The sequence below is a fragment of the Aegilops tauschii genome, chromosome 1 (assembly GCF_002575655.3).
Source record: "Aegilops tauschii subsp. strangulata cultivar AL8/78 chromosome 1, Aet v6.0, whole genome shotgun sequence".
In the NCBI taxonomy this organism is placed as follows: domain Eukaryota; kingdom Viridiplantae; phylum Streptophyta; class Magnoliopsida; order Poales; family Poaceae; genus Aegilops; species Aegilops tauschii.
In genome coordinates this window covers 298931149-298947090 of record NC_053035.3, presented here as the reverse complement: position 1 = coordinate 298947090, position 15942 = coordinate 298931149, and positions in this window count along the sequence as shown.

Below are 15942 nucleotides of genomic sequence, written 5' to 3'. Positions count from 1 at the left end.
TGACTAGAGAATTCTGTCAGTCACTATTTTATCTGGAAGATTAACTCCCACTTGATTCAAGCGATTGTAGTACCCAGACAAACTGAGCACATGCTCACTAGTTAAGCGATTCTCCTCCATCTTTTAGCTATAGAACTTATTGGAGACTTCATATCTCACAACTCGGGTATTTGCTTGAAATATTAACTTCAACTCCTGGAACATCTCATATGGTCCATGACGTTCAAAACGTCTTTGAAGTCCCGATTCTAAGCCGTTAAGCATCGTGCACTAAACTATCAAGTAGTCATCATATTGAGCTAGCCAAACGTTCATAACGTCTGCATCTGCTCCTGCAATAGGTCTGTCACCTAGCGGTGCATCAAGGACATAATTTTTCTGTGCAGCAATGAGGATAATCCTCAGATCATGGATCCAATCCGCATCTTTGCTACTAACATCTTTCAACATAATTTTTCTCTAGGAACATATCAAAAATAAACACAGGGAAGCAACAACGCGAGCTATTGATCTATAACATAATTTGCAAAATACTATCAGGACTAAGTTCATGATAAATTTAAGTTCAATTAATCATATTACTTAAGAACTCCCACTTAGATAGACATCCCTCTAATCCTCTAAGTGATCACGTGATCCATATCAACTAAACCATGTCCGATCATCACGTGAGATGGAGTAGTTTCAATGGTGAACATCACTATGTTGATCATATCTACTATATGATTCACGCTCGACCTTTCGGTCTCCGTGTTCCGAGGCCATATCTGTTATATGCTAGGCTCGTCAAGTTTAACCTGAGTATTCCGCGTGTGCAACTGTTTTGCACCCATTGTATTTGAACGTAGAGCCTATCACACCCGATCATCACGTGGTGTCTCAGCACGAAGAACTTTCGCAACGGTGCATACTCAGGGAGAACACTTATACTTTGATAATTTAGTGAAGGATCATCTTATAATGCTACCGTCAAACAAAGCAAGATAAGATGCATAAAGGATTAACATCACATGCAATCAATATAAGTGATATGATATGGCCATCATCATCTTATGCTTGTGATCTCCATCTCCGAAGCACCATCATGATCACCATCGTCACCGGCGCGACACCTTGATCTCCATCGTAGCATCGTTGTCGTCTCGTCAATCTTATGCTTCTACGACTATCGCTACCGCTTAGTGATAAAGTAAAGCATTACATGGCGATTGCATTGCATACAATAAAACGACAACCATATGGCTCCTGCCAGTTGCCGATAACTCGGTTACAAAACATGATCATCTCATACAACAAATTATATCACATCATGTCTTGACCATATCACATCACAACATGCCCTGCAAAAAAACAAGTTAGGCGTCCTCTACTTTGTTGTTGCAAGTTTTACGTGGCTGCTACGGGCTTAGCAAGAACCGTTCTTACCTACGCATCAAAACCACAACGATAGTTTGTCAAGTTGGTGTTGTTTTAACCTTCGCAAGGACCGAGCGTAGCCACACTCGGTTCAACTAAAGTGAGAGAGACAGACATCCGCTAGTCACCTTTAAGCAACGAGTGCTCGCAACGGTGAAACCAGTCTCGCGTAAGCATACGCGCAATGTCGGTCCGGGCCGCTTCATCTCACAATACCGCTGAACAGCAGTATGACATGCTGGTAAGCAGTATGACTTATATCGCCCACAACTCACTTGTGTTCTACTCGTGCATAGCATCAACGCATAAAACCAGGCTCTGATACCACTGTTGGGGAACGTAGTAATTTCAAAAAAATTCCTACGCACACGCAAGATCATGGTGATGCATAGCAACGAGAGGGGAGAGTGTTGTCCACGTACCCTAGTAGACCGACAGCAGAAGCGTTATCACAACGCGGTTGATGTAGTCGTACGTCTTCACGATCCGACCGATCAAGTACCGAACGTACGGCACCTCCGAGTTCTACACACGTTCAGCTCGATGACGTCCCTCGAACTCCGATCCAGCCGAGTGTTGAGGGAGAGTTTTGTCAGCACGACGGCGTGGTGACGATGATGATGTTCCACCGACGCAGGGCTTCGCCTAAGCTCCGCAACGGTATTATCGAGGTGTAATATGGTGGAGGGGGGCACCGCACACGGCTAAGAGATCTCAAGGATCAATTGTTGTGTCTCTGGGGTGCCCCCCTGCCCCCGTATATAAAGGAGCAAGGGAGGAGGAGGCTGGCCCTAGGAGGGGGCGCACCAAGTGTGGAGTCCTACTAGGACTCCCTAGTCCTAGTAGGATTCCACCTCCCATATGGAATAGGAAAAGAGGAAGGGAAAAAGAGAAGGAAGGAAGGGGGCGCCCCCTTTCCCTAGTCCAATTCGGACCAGACCAAGGGGAGGGGTGCGGCCACCCTTGAGGCCCTTTTTCTTCTTTCCCGTATGGCCCAATAAGGCCCAATACGTATTCCCGTAACTCTCCGGTACTCCGAAAAATACCCAAATCACTCGGAACCTTTCCGAAGTCCGAATATAGTCGTCCAATATATCGATCTTTACGTCTCGACCATTTCGAGACTCCTCGTCATATCCCCGATCTCATCCGGGACTCCGAACTCCTTCGGTACATCAAAACTCAATAAAACTGTCATCGTAACGTTAAGCGTGCGGACCCTACGGATTCGAGAACTATGTAGACATGACCGAGACACGTCTCCGGTCAATAACCAATAGCGGGACCTGGATGCCCATATTGGCTCCCACATATTCTACGAAGATCTTTATCGGTCAGACCGCATAACAACATACGTTGTTCCCTTTGTCACCGGTATGTTACTTGCCCGAGATTTGATCGTCGGTATCTCGATACCTAGTTCAATCTCGTTACCGGCAAGTCTCTTTACCCGTTCCGTAACACATAATCCCCAACTAACTCATTAGTCACAATGCTTGCAAGGCTTATAGTGATGTGCATTACCGAGTGGGCCCAGAGATACCTCTCCGACAATTGGAGTGACAAATCCTAATCTCGAAATACGCCAACCCAACAAGTACCTTTGGAGACACCTGTAGAGCACCTTTATAATCACCCATTTATGTTGTGATGTTTGGTAGCACACGAAGTGTTCCTCCGGTAAACGGGAGTTGCATAATCTCATAGTCATAGGAACATGTATAAGTCATGAAGAAAGCAATAGCAACATACTAAACGATCGAGTGCTAAGCTAACGGAATGGGTCAAGTCAATCACGTCATTCTCCTAATGAGGTGATCTCGTTAATCAAATGACAACTTATGTCTATGGCTAGGAAACATAACCATCTTTGATTAACGAGCTAGTCAAGTAGAGGCATACTAGTGACACTCTGTTTGTCTATATATTCACACATGTATTATGTTTCCGGTTAATACAATTCTAGCATGAATAATAAACATTTATCATGATACAAGGAAATAAATAATACTTTATTATTGCCTCTAGGGCATATTTCCTTCAGGGCCCACTATGGACCACCCAGCACCGGGAGGCTCTGGCGGCCTACCCTACGAGGTGGGTTGCCCAGCCTTTACCCATGAGCTTGCGCAGTTCCAGTGGCCCTCCCACCGCATGTTCAAGCCCGACGTTGGCGAGAAGTACAACGGAAAGACCCACCCGTTGGGGTTCCTCAGCATCTACACCATCGTGATGCAAGCTGCTGGAGCTCGCGACGACAAGGTGCTTGCTAATTACTTCCCGTTGGCACTTAAACCCAATGTCATGTCATGGTTGATGCACTTGCCGGTGGATTCCATTTCTTCTTGGTTGGATTTGTGTCATGAGTTCATTGGCGCCTTCACTGGAGGCCACCAAGCTCAAGGCCAGGCGAGCGATTTGCATATCATCCCCCAGAAGGAAGGTGAAAACCTGCGCAAGTACATACAGAGGTTCAGCCGGGTGCAGTACAACATCCCGGATGTTCATCCCGCCGCCATGATCAGCGCATTCCATCAGAATGTGCGCAACCGCAAGATGCGTGAAGAGCTGGCGATGAAGAAGGTCAAAGATGTGGCCGAATTTTATGTTCTAGCCGATAGGTGCGCTCGAGCTGAAGAGGGGAGGAAGTACCCCGGCAAGGATGCCAATGCGAAAACTGACTCCATAGAAGAAGACACAGCCGCCCCGACAAAGAAGGGCCGGAGCCGCAACAGGAAGCGCAAGGGCAAGACCGTGCTTGCCGTCGAGGGATCCGAGGGCACCGGTGCTGCCAAGAAGGCCAAGGCAGACGACCCCGGCAAGGAAATTGTCGGGTGCGCTGCTTGCTGGGCCTTGGCGGCTGCCGACAAGCTAGGAGGTTCCGACAAGCAGTACTACAAGATCCACCGCACCAAGGGCCACGACCTCCACAATTGCCGACAAGTTGGGCTACTTGCTGAGAAGCAAAAGGCTGAGTATGAGAGGCGGGACAAGGAGAAGGGTCGGGATGGTGCCGAAGGATTCGGCAAGAAGCGTGGCGGCCAAGGAGGTCGTCGCGGCAAGGATAACCAGCAAGAGAGGCCCGCTCGGGGCAGCGACAAGAAGCAGGAAGACGACGGTCATGACGAGGACGACGAGTCCGGCGAGCATGAGTTCCAGAAAGCTACGGAGGCCATGTGCGTCGACGGTGGCGCCTCGCCGCACACTTCTCATCGCCAGCTCAAGTAGTGGGCGCGTGAGATCACAGCAGCGGAACCATCATTCGATGCTCAAAAGCCACTGAAGTGGTCCAGGATGCCTATCATTTTTGACACCGAGGACCACCCTGATCGCACAACTGCGGTCGGGTGTTTGCCGTTGTTGGTTTCGCCAACAATACGCAACCTCAAGGTGACAAAAATGCTAGTTGACGGCGGGGCCGGTCTGAACTTGATCTCGCCTGTTTTGATCAAAAGGCTGCAGATTCCTGATGGAGACCTTGAAGAGACGGGCACATTTCAAGGGGTCAACCCGGGAAGGAGTCAGCCGAAGGGTAAGGTCACGCTGCCCGTGACGTTTGGAGGCGAATTGAACTACAGGACAGAGAGGATTGTTTTCGATGTAGCCGAGATCCCCTTGCCCTACAACGGGATCCTCGGCCGCCAAGCACTAGCCAAGTTCATGGCAGCGTCACATTACGCCTACAACACGCTGAAGATGCCTGGGCCGATGACCATCATCACCGTCCCCTCAGACAAGAAGGATGTGCTGATCTACGCTGACCAACTCTACCGGGAGGCAGTTGCAGCAACTGCCGCCAAGGCACTTGCTCCTGTCGTCGAAGCCCCGGGAGGGAAGAAGACCGGCAAGACCTCTTGCACCCACCCTGGCAAGCGCACTTCTTCGGAGTGCTGTGCTCCCGTCGAGGACGTGCCAGAGAGCTCCACCGGCAAGAGTAAGAAATCCAGAGCTGCACCACCAGAGACCAAGAAGGTGTCCGTCAAGGAGGATGGCACAGGAGGGGCTTTCACCATAAGCTCCTCCCTTGACAACAAATAGGAAGGTGCACTCGTCACCTTCCTGCGGGCGAATGTCGATGTGTTTGCATGGCAAGCATCCGACATCCCCGGCGTTCCCAGGAGGTGATTGAGCACCATCTTGTTGTTTGTCCTCATGCGCGACCCGTCAAGCAGAAGGTCGGGAAGCAAGCTTTGGAATGGCAGGAGTTCATCACGGAGGAGATCAGGAAATTAGAAGCGGCAGGCTTGGTGAGGGGAGTACTTCATCCGACGTGGTTGGCCAATCCGGTGGTGGTGCGCAAGGCAAATGGGAAGTGGAGGCTGTGTATTGATTACACAGATATCAATAAGGCTTGTCCAAAGGGCCCTTTCCCGTTGCCGCGCATTGACCAGATTCTTGACTCCACGGCCGGGTGTGACTTGTTATCGTTCCTTGACGCCTACTCAGGATACCACTAGATCTTCATGATGAGAGAAGATGAAGAGAAGACAGCATTCATCACCCCATGTGGTACATATTGTTTTTTACGAATGCCTTTCGGGTTGAAGAGTGCTGGCTCAACGTTTGCAAGAGCAGTCCAAATTGGTTTTGAGCCCCAGCTACATAGAAATATGGAAGCTTATATGGATGACATAGTGGTCAAAACCAAGGACAGGGCGACGCTCGTACAAGATTTAGAAGGGACGTTTGCAAATTTGCGCAAGATCAACCTCAAGCTGAACCCTGAGAAGTGTGTCTTCGGTGTTCCGTCCGGCAAACTTCTCGGGTTCTTTGTGTCACAGCGCGGGATCGAGGCTAATCCAGATAAGATCAAGGCCATTGAGCAAATTGAGGCGCCTAGGCAGATCAAGGATGTGCGTCGGCTCACTGGCTGCGTTGCCGCCATGAGCAGGTTCATCTCCAAGTCTGCTAAGTGTGCCCTTCCCTTTTTTCAAAATCTTGAAGAAGGCGGGCCAATGGAATGGACCCCAGAGGCCGAAGCAGCACTGCAGGATTTGAAGAAATACCTCTCATCTACACCAATACTGGTTGCGCCTAAACCACAAGAGTCGTTGTTGCTGTATCTAGCGGCAACAAACCAAGTGGTCAGCGCCGCGGTAGTGGCGCGGAGGGAGGTCGACGAAGAGGCAGTGGCAACGACAGGACTGGCGGATGACGAGCCAGAGCTCCCCCCGGCAAGGCCTGGTGCCGGCAAGGCAAGGCCCCCGGCATAGTCTGACGCCGGCGGGACAGGGCCTATGCAACCAAATGGAGTGGTGCAGAAGAAGAAGATGATGCAGCACCCGGTTTACTTTGTCAGCTCCCTTTTGTAGGGGGCTAGATCAAGGTACTCCGGCGTGCAGAAATTGCTCTTCGGCCTCCTTATGGCCTCGAGGAAGCTGTGTCATTACTTCCAAGCACACGAAATCACCGTCGTCACCCGCCTCCCGTTGCAACGGACATTGCATAACCCAGACACAACCCGGAGGATTGTGGAATGGGCCTTGGAACTGTCGAGCTTTGGTTTGAAGTTTGAAAGTACTTCGACAATCCAGAGTAGAGTCTTGGCAGAGTTCATTGCAGAATGGACCTCAACGCCCGACGAAGAGATCCAGGAGACCACTCTTCCCGGCAAGGAAACAAGTCGCAACTGGATTATGTACTTCGACGGGGCTTTCTTGCTGCAAGGCGCCGGTGCTGGTGTGCTACTCATTGCACCCACCAGAGAGCACCTCAAGTATGTAGTCCAGATGCACTTTCCTAGGGAAATATCGACAAACAACACTGCTGAATACGAGGGGTTGCTTGCCGGTCTTAGGATCGCGGCAGACCTCGGAATCAAGAAGCTCATCGTCAGGGGTGATTCACAGCTTGTCGTCAAGCAAGTTAACAAATATTATCAAAGCCCGTTGATGGAGGCATACGTAGATGAGGTGAGGAAGCTGGAGGAGCGTTTTGACGGTATACAAGCGGAGCATGCTCCCCGAGTGGAGAACGACATCGCCGACTACCTGTCAAAATGCGCTCCCCTCAAACTACCTGTGGAACCAGGTACTTTTGTGCTTCGGTTAACTCAACCATCCGTTGAACCATCGACAGAGCAGAGCAAGCGGAGGAAATCAGGCCCCGGCAAGTACTTTCCCGCCGAGCTCCCAGGAGCCGCCGGCAAGTATGTTGCCGTGGACACTGAGCCTGCCATGGGGCAACAGACTCCGGCAGGGCGTCAAGCCCTGGCCGTAGAGACAGCCGCTCCCATGGCATAGGAAAAGCCTTTGGTCCTTGCCGTCGAGCCCCAGGCTCCGGCATGGGCACGGCATACCGTCCGATTCCTCCAAACAGGGGAACTCCCTGAGGAGCAGGAAGAAGCAGAGAAAGTAGCTCGTCGGTCTGCCATGTATCAGTTTGTCGACGATGTTCTGTACAGAAAAAGATCAAACGGTGTGAAATTGAAGTGCATTCCCCGGGAGGAAGGACTGGAGCTGTTGGCAGAGATACACGGAGGCATATATGGCTCCCACATAGGGTCGAGGGCCCTTCCCGGCAAGGCATTCCGGCAAGGTTTCTTCTGGCCCACAACCCTCCAGGATGCAACGGCACTAGTAACCAAGTGTGAAGCGTGCCAGTTCCATTCAAAGAAGCTTCATCAACCAGCTCAAGCTCTCCAAACAATCCCTCTTTCCTGGCCATTCTCGGTCTGGGGGCTCGACATACTGGGCCCCTTTCCCCATGCTGTCGGGGGCTTTGAGTACTTGTACGTTGCAATCGACAAGTTCACAAAGTGGCCGGAGGTGGAGGCAGTGAGAAAGGTGACAACACAATCAGCCGTCAAATTCTTCAAGGGGCTAGTCTGCCGTTTTGGTGTGCCAAATAGAGTCATCACCGACAACGGCACGTAGTTCACAAGCCACGTCTTCATGCAGTACATCCAGGACCTCGGCAACAAGATCTGTTTTGCTTCTGTTGCACATCCACGAAGCAACGGCCAGGCTGAGAGGGCAAATGCTGAAGTATTGTGAGGCCTCCGTACAAGGACTTTTGACAGGCTACACAGGTGCGGACGACGCTAGATTGATGAATTGCCGGCGGTTCTTTGGTCAATCAGAACGACACCAAATCGAGCTACCGGCCAGACACCTTTCTCCCTCATTTACGGGGCAGAAGCAGTTCTCCCCACGGAACTCACGTACGGGTCACCCCGAGTGCTCGCTTATGAAGAATTTGAGCAAGAGCAATTGTGGCAAGATGACGCAACGCTCCTTGAGGAAGATCATCTTCGGGCGGCTGTGAGAGCAGCACGCTACCAGCAAGCCTACCATAGCCGCAAGGTTCATGCCCGAAGCTTTGAGGAAGGCGACCTTGTTCTTCAATCGGCCAAGAATTCCAACAAGTTGACGCCGAAGTGGGAAGGCCCTTATCGGGTAATACGAGTCACCAGGCCCGGCGCAGTTCGCCTGGAGACCGAAGATGCTATTCCAGTGAGCAACTCCTGGAACATCGAACATCTTCGCAAGTTTTACCCATAAGGTGCGGTTGTCGGGCTCCCCGGCAGACCACCTTTTGAACAAGCCTTGCCGGCGAGGCATGTAACCCTTTGTACAAAGCCAGGCGCAGACCCTGAGCATAAATAAATGAAGCGCTGGCGCCCTAAGTTTTAGCATGCATGCTAGGTTGAGTCTCTCCCTCGGTTAGGGTTGATAGAGCTTAGCGGCGACTAACCCCTAGCATAGAGGTCGAGTGTGCATCTCTTTGTTCCTTCCCGTCCTTTTTAGGTTCGCAGGGTGCATGGACATTTCCGCTGAGCTGTTTGGAGGAAAGAGAACAGGCCGGCACCCCGACCCCGGAAAGCCAAGGTTGCCGGGGGCTGCGGATCCAAAGGCCCGACCGCGCCAAGCCAATATTGCCGGGGGGCTGCAACATCAGATAAGTTTTTCATTCCCCACTCCCTACTTCCGTATGAAACTTGAACGTACAAGACTTTGCTCACTCTTATACCATCATGCTCCCTCTTTCCCATGTCCAAAAAACCTTACTTTGGGCCGGGACTTGGTCGTAGCGCGGTGGGAAGGGAGCGGGCGAAGGGCCCAATCCTGCTTTGCCCCTACCTCCGGCATGGGCGTGAGTGTAATCGAGCTATAGAGCAGGAGGACGGCAAGGACTGTTGCCGGGTTACGATGTTTATCTTAAGATAACGAGGACTCGTTCCTCGGTGTGGCCCCCGCCCACGCACAAAAGAAACCCGGCAAACACCCTTCTTTTCATTCATACGTTGTTAACAAGTACAATTCATACGGAATGTATACACGAGCGAGGGGATTACGAGGTCTAAATTCTACTAAGGCCCGTAGGCTTACAAACTAAAAAAAGATAAGTGCCCCGTGATCCCCGTTCTTGCCCTTTTCCTCCCAGGTGTGGCAGGTGAAGGCAAAAAGGGGGCGACGGGGAACGCGCCGATGGAGAGCTTGACGAGGAAGGTCCTCGGCAGGGCGCGTGGCCAAGGGAGGGGCGACGCGGTCAGTCGGAGTCGGAGTCGGCGTCCCCCCGCTCGACGCCCTTGTCGTCGCTGTCGCTGTCATCCTCGTCACTCCCACTTGAGGAGGAGTCTTCGTCATCGGAGGAGCTCTCCACGCAACACTTTAGGCGAGTTCCAAAGTCCCCAAAGACCTTGACGGGGAGCAGGCCGTTCTCCATTAATTTGAAATAGAGAACGAGCCCCTCCGTCAGGCTGTGGACAGGAGCGAAGGTCTTCCATCCGCGACGAAGATACATGACGTGAGGGGCGGGAAAGTCGACATCAACCCGCGTGCCGCCATTCCCGCAGCCCCTCATATGCAAACTCAGAGTCTGTGGCGGATTGAGCTCCATCTCCTGAGCGAATGGAGCAGGGAGACGAAGACGACGGCGCACTGGCCGGTGCAGCCTGATGAAGAACTCGCGGGGCTGGTCCCCGACGCGGCCCTCCATTGGGGGAGGGACCGCTGGCGGAGGCGAGGCCGGTGCGCCGCCCCGTCCTCCTCTTCCCCGAGTGCCATGGCGACCTTGGCCTCGCCCCCTCCCCTTCCTCTCGTGGCCGGCTCTGCCGCCACGAGCTCTTGGGAAGGAGGGGCACGCTGTCGAGCGGAGACCCTCGTCGCCACCGTCGAAGCACCGCGTGCCCTCTCGCCATAGCAGAAGAAAGAAAGGAGCCAAGGTGGAAGGAGACTGATGATGAAAGATTGAGGGGTGCCATCCCCCTCCCCTTCTTATAAAGGGGCGGGGTCGGGGCTCGGCCGCCCCACTCACCAATCCGGCCATCAGGAGCGCAGGGAATCGAGACCGACCCGCTGCTCCAATCAGCGGCGACCCGGTTTCCCGCCTCGTCATTTAAGCCCCGTGCCCCCCACATCCGCCGCCTACCATCTTCGAGGCATGGGGGACACGTGGTGAGCAAACAGAAATCAAGGGGACAAGTGAGGCGACCTTTTTCCACCCCGTGATCATAGGGCACGGGCGCCTTGAAGGCCACGACTCGAGTCCACTCAGTAAATGAGTCGCGCCCCTCCGTTTTCCTATTTTTATGGGGAAGGCGCGAGCCGCCTCTTTACCATGATGTGATGCACGAGGGCAGGAACCGCCCCACGCGTGACCCCCACGTCGCGCATTCAACGCGGGTCGTGGGGAAGCGCAGCGAGCGAAGGAGTTACTGCGGTAAAACTCCGCCCCGCCTGCCCGCGCACGTTCTGGGCCTAGCCCAACAACGCGTTGCGCTTATGTGTGACCCAGGCCCGGGGGCTCCTGTCGGTGTACAAAAGTGGGGGCTCTTTTTGTACCCCTTTACTTGTGCACGGGCACTCAGAGCCGCGCCCGCTGCCACACTAAGTAGGGCCGAGGAGGGAAGCCGAAGGCACAAGACGGGCAAAGCAATGCCAAGACCATAGACACAAAGGTAAAGAGGGTGAGGTGGACTCCCCCGGCAAGACCCTTGCCTGGGCGGCCTCCACAGCCCCGGCAAGAGCCTTGCCGGGGCAACTTGCCCAACGCCAGCAGGGCGCGCCACCCTTGAGCCCAAGGGTTCCAACACCATCAACCACACTGGAACCAACGCTCGGGAGGCACCTCCATGGTAGCATGCAGATCTTTGTGAAGATCATAAGCACACAAGATCAGATGAGGACCAGAAGACGACGATCCTCGGCAAGATCCTTGCCGAGGAAATCCACGAGACCCCCGGCAAAGATCCTTGCCGAGGACGACCGCGATGCCACGGCAAGACCCTTGCCGGCGCCCCGACAAGACCCTTGCCAAGGACACCTGCAGGGCCACAGCCAGGCCCACGTCTGCCAAAACTCCACCGCCGTTCCCATACAGCTGCCAGCCCAACCACTGGGCACTGCGTGGCGACGTGCGGCCTCCAGGCCAACCCAGCAAGCACCTACGTGGTGGCATGCAGATCTTCATGAAGACTCTGCCACCGCACCAGCCCAGCAGCCAGCCAACCTGGCACTACAATGCCTCATCAGCTCGGACGCGCGTCGGAGCCAGGCAAGGCGACGACAGCTGGGATGAGCTTCCTTGTTGTCCCCGATAAAGCAAGAAGGGAACGTCGGCAGCGCATTAAATATGTTTGTCCGATGGTGCCAGAGGATAGACTTAACCACTGTGTACCTTTTCACCTCATGTGTGCCACTGTGGCAACCCCTTTTGTCTATAAAAGGAGGCCCGAGGCGTACGGGAGGGGGATTCGGATCTTTTGAACAAAACACACGCCATAGCTAGTTCAAGAGCTCAAGAACACTCAAATATACACCAAAGCAGGACTAGGGTATTACGCATCCTCGCGGCACGAACCTGGGTAAACGACGTTTGTGCTGACTCCTAGACCTGCTCTTTGCACAACCTCGCGCCCGCCAACCGCAGAAGGGATTCCAGTGATCCCATAGGTGTCGTTTTCCACCAACAGTATGTGACTCCACCGTTTGTCCAATTAGTTTTTATTTTAGTGGCTTATACTTCAAATAATTAGCTACTCTTGGTGCTGTTGTAGATGTGCTTGCATGTTGAATTCTTAGTGTTCTAAGTAGTTTGAATGCTTGCTATGGCCTCTATGTATCCCTATGAGTAGTTGCTATCAATCTTATAAAGTTTTGTTGACAAATCTTTGTCACCCCAAAAATTTTATTTTCAGAAAATTGTACGCGGACATGATGAACCTATTTGGAAGGAGTTCTTCGAGGAGACGATCCTTGGGGGCATCTTCTAGTGACAGTTCTGCTCGCCGGTCTTATGTTGAACTGAGTGAAAGTTCCACGCGAGATGCCGCCACCAAAACATGTGTATGGCCTTGCGATGAATATATGGTGTGTGTGGGCATTAAGGAGGAATTTGAGCAATATGTTCACAATGCCGGCCTCGGTCCCTACCTTTCAGATAAGTGTGAACAACGCCAACTTCTCACTGATTCATTTGTCAAATGATTTACATTTTTCCCTCGTGAGTCTAGGGTGTCTTTTATGCTTTATTATAAACCATTTACTATCCCACTGGAGAATTTTGCTTACCTTTGCAAACTTCCATTTTGGGGCTCTCTTGATGAGCCACCCACGGCTGAGTTCGAGTCTTTCTTGACTAGCCTTTGTTACGGTGAAAATAGGGGAGTGAGACATGGAAGAATAAAGAGCATTCACTTTCCCGCAATTCAATATTTTGCATTATTTAACGGGAAATGCATAGTAGGCAAGCAAGACTGTAGCATACTTTGTGCGCCAGACTTGAGCCTCATTCGCACCGCGCTCACTGGTGAAAGGAATTATAACCTTGGAGCGATTGTTGCACGTAGACTTCAGCATATTGCCAACAGTGGCTAGTTCTATGGTGGAATTTATGCCACGTGTTTAGCACGAGAGCTGGGTGTTTCACCTTTGCCCTTTGATCCTATCCTACCCACGCGGTATTTAGATTTTGACACTTTAAAAGAACATAAGATCCTTAAGGGAAAGGTTGATAATTTCACTTACAATCTAATGTTTAACCAAAAAACTGTTGTGGGCACATATTTGCCTGCGCCTGCTCTTTTTGATTATCACAGCAAGGGGGGATATTTTGTTCTTGAGAGCGAGGCCCGAGCTCATAACGCAGCAGTGGTAGCAGCACGGCAAGCCGAGACATCCGCACCAATAGCCTCCGTGAGCTACCACGCCGACTACAACCCTCCAGGCTACTGATCGTCTACCAACTTAGGCCAAAAGCCTAAGCTTGGGGGAGTACGTTTCTCTCACCGACTTTACATTCATGTCCACTTATTTCATTTGTCGGTGTTCACACTTTTTCATTGTATCATCCATGCTTAGATTTATTTCTTGCTTTCTTCTTGTGTGTTTGAAAAACTTTAGAAAAAACAAAAAAATTAATTGTAGTAATTTACTTTCTATGCATGCTTAGTAGTAACATTAAAAATAAAATCCAAAAAGATTTCCTTGTTCTTCTTTTGTTTGTTGGGAGCTTTCCCGTGTAAATAGTTTTTCTCATTTTTGCTTTTTATTTGCTTGCTGAAGAAAATCAAAAACTCCAAAAATATTTCAGTGTGTTTCTCTGAATTTATTTTCTTTTTATTCGAGTTGTACCAAGGAGAAGACCACGATGAAAATGTTGAGTGGCTCTCACATGAATAACTGTTGAACTAATAAAGAGCCCATTTTACCTTGTCTTCTCCTGTTGAATAAAATGTTTGCAAATTCCAGCTTAGTTCATGGCACTCTTGCACTATTATTATTTTCATATCGTTCGGTCGTGCAAGTGAAAGGCAAAAATGACGACATTCGATGAACTGGCCGTGGCAGAGAGAAACTGGTATGAACTCGACTTCTCTGTCTGTGTAAATATGTTTAACCTAGTATCCATGCTTCAGCCCATTATGATTAAACATGTTTGCAATGACAATTAGAGATTATAGTTTCTCATGCCATGCATAAGTAGCTGGGAGTTGATAATGATTTATCTTGGATATCAACATAGCGTTAAAGTGATTGTGATGTAGTATGATGATATGGTATCCTCCTTTGAATGTTCGAGTGGCTTGACTTGGCACATGTCTATGCATGTAGTTAATCAAAACCAACATAGCCTCTATGATATTTATGTTCATGGTGTTCATATCCTACTCATGCTAGTGTCCAATGTTACTTAATAATGCATGGTTATGGTCGTTGTTGCTCTCTAGCTGGCCGCTTCTCAATCTAAATTGCTAGCCTTCGCCTGTACTAAGTGGGAATTCTGCTTGTACATCAAAAACCTTGAACCCAAAGTTATTCCAGATGAGTCCACCATACCTACCTATATGTGGTATTACCCTGCCGTCCTAAGTAAATTTGCATGTGCCACCTCTAAAAACTTCTAAAAAATTATCCGTTTTGCGTGCCTGGATCATTCATGGAATGACAGGAGGTGGTCGGTATCTTCCATGCTAAGCGGGTTATTCTCAGGTCGAGTGTTTATTCACTTGCCATCGCACGAGAAAAGGGCGGTAATAGGGATGCCCAGTCCCAAACTGCAAACATGAAAAGGAGTTCATCTCTGAAATAATCGAACAAAAACTCCCAATGGAGTCAAAACCTTTACTTTTATCGCTTGGGAACCGCCACTAGCGTGCTTAGCATGGAAGATGTTGATAACTGATGGTCGTGAAGTGAATAAGAAGGGTGCATGCCTCAAAATATCGTTTATCTCTATTTTAAAAATTGAGCTCTGGCACCTCTGCAAATCACTTCTTCCCTCTGCGAAGGGACTATCTATTTACTTTTATGTTGTGTCATCACCTTCTAAAACAAGCACCAGAAACTGAGTAGAGCACAACTGTCATGATTTATGCATTGTGTGTAGCTAATGTTTGGTGCATCATGACTGGATCTTTTCCACCATGAATTACAATGTTTAGTCACTGCTTGAACTTTGGAGGTGCTCTGCATTTATGTTTTGCGGTCTCAGAAAGGGCTACCGAGATACCACTATTGTCATATTATATCATGGTTGTTTTGACAACGTGTTGCTGTTTGAGATATCTTATTATTGCTCGCTAGCTGATTGTGTCATTGATATGAGATCTTTAAGAGTTATTGTTGACATGGTTAGTTATAATGTTGGCTGAAAACCTGGGTGTTGTTTAAGTTTATTTATGCAAACAAGAGCAAAAGAGTTCGTAAAAGTTTTTCTTTCTCACTTTCAGTTTATCAACTGAATTGCTTGAGGACAAGATAAGGTTTAAGCTTGGGGGAGCGTCGGGGTTCAAGAACGACACCTATGGGATCACAGGGAATCCCTACTACGGTTGCCGGGGTGCGGGGCTGTAAAAAGAGCGGGTTTAGAAGATCAACGCGGGGGAATTTTATCTAGGATCGGGCCGCAAGTGATGCGTAATACCCTAGTCCTGCTTTGGTGTATATTTGGTGTTCTTGAGATCTTGAACTAGCTGCGGTGCATGCCTAGCCCAAAAAGTATGAATCCTTCCTCGGTACGCCTCGGGCCTCCTTTTATATGTCAAAGGGGCTGCCACAGTGGCGCACAGGAGGTGGAAAGTAT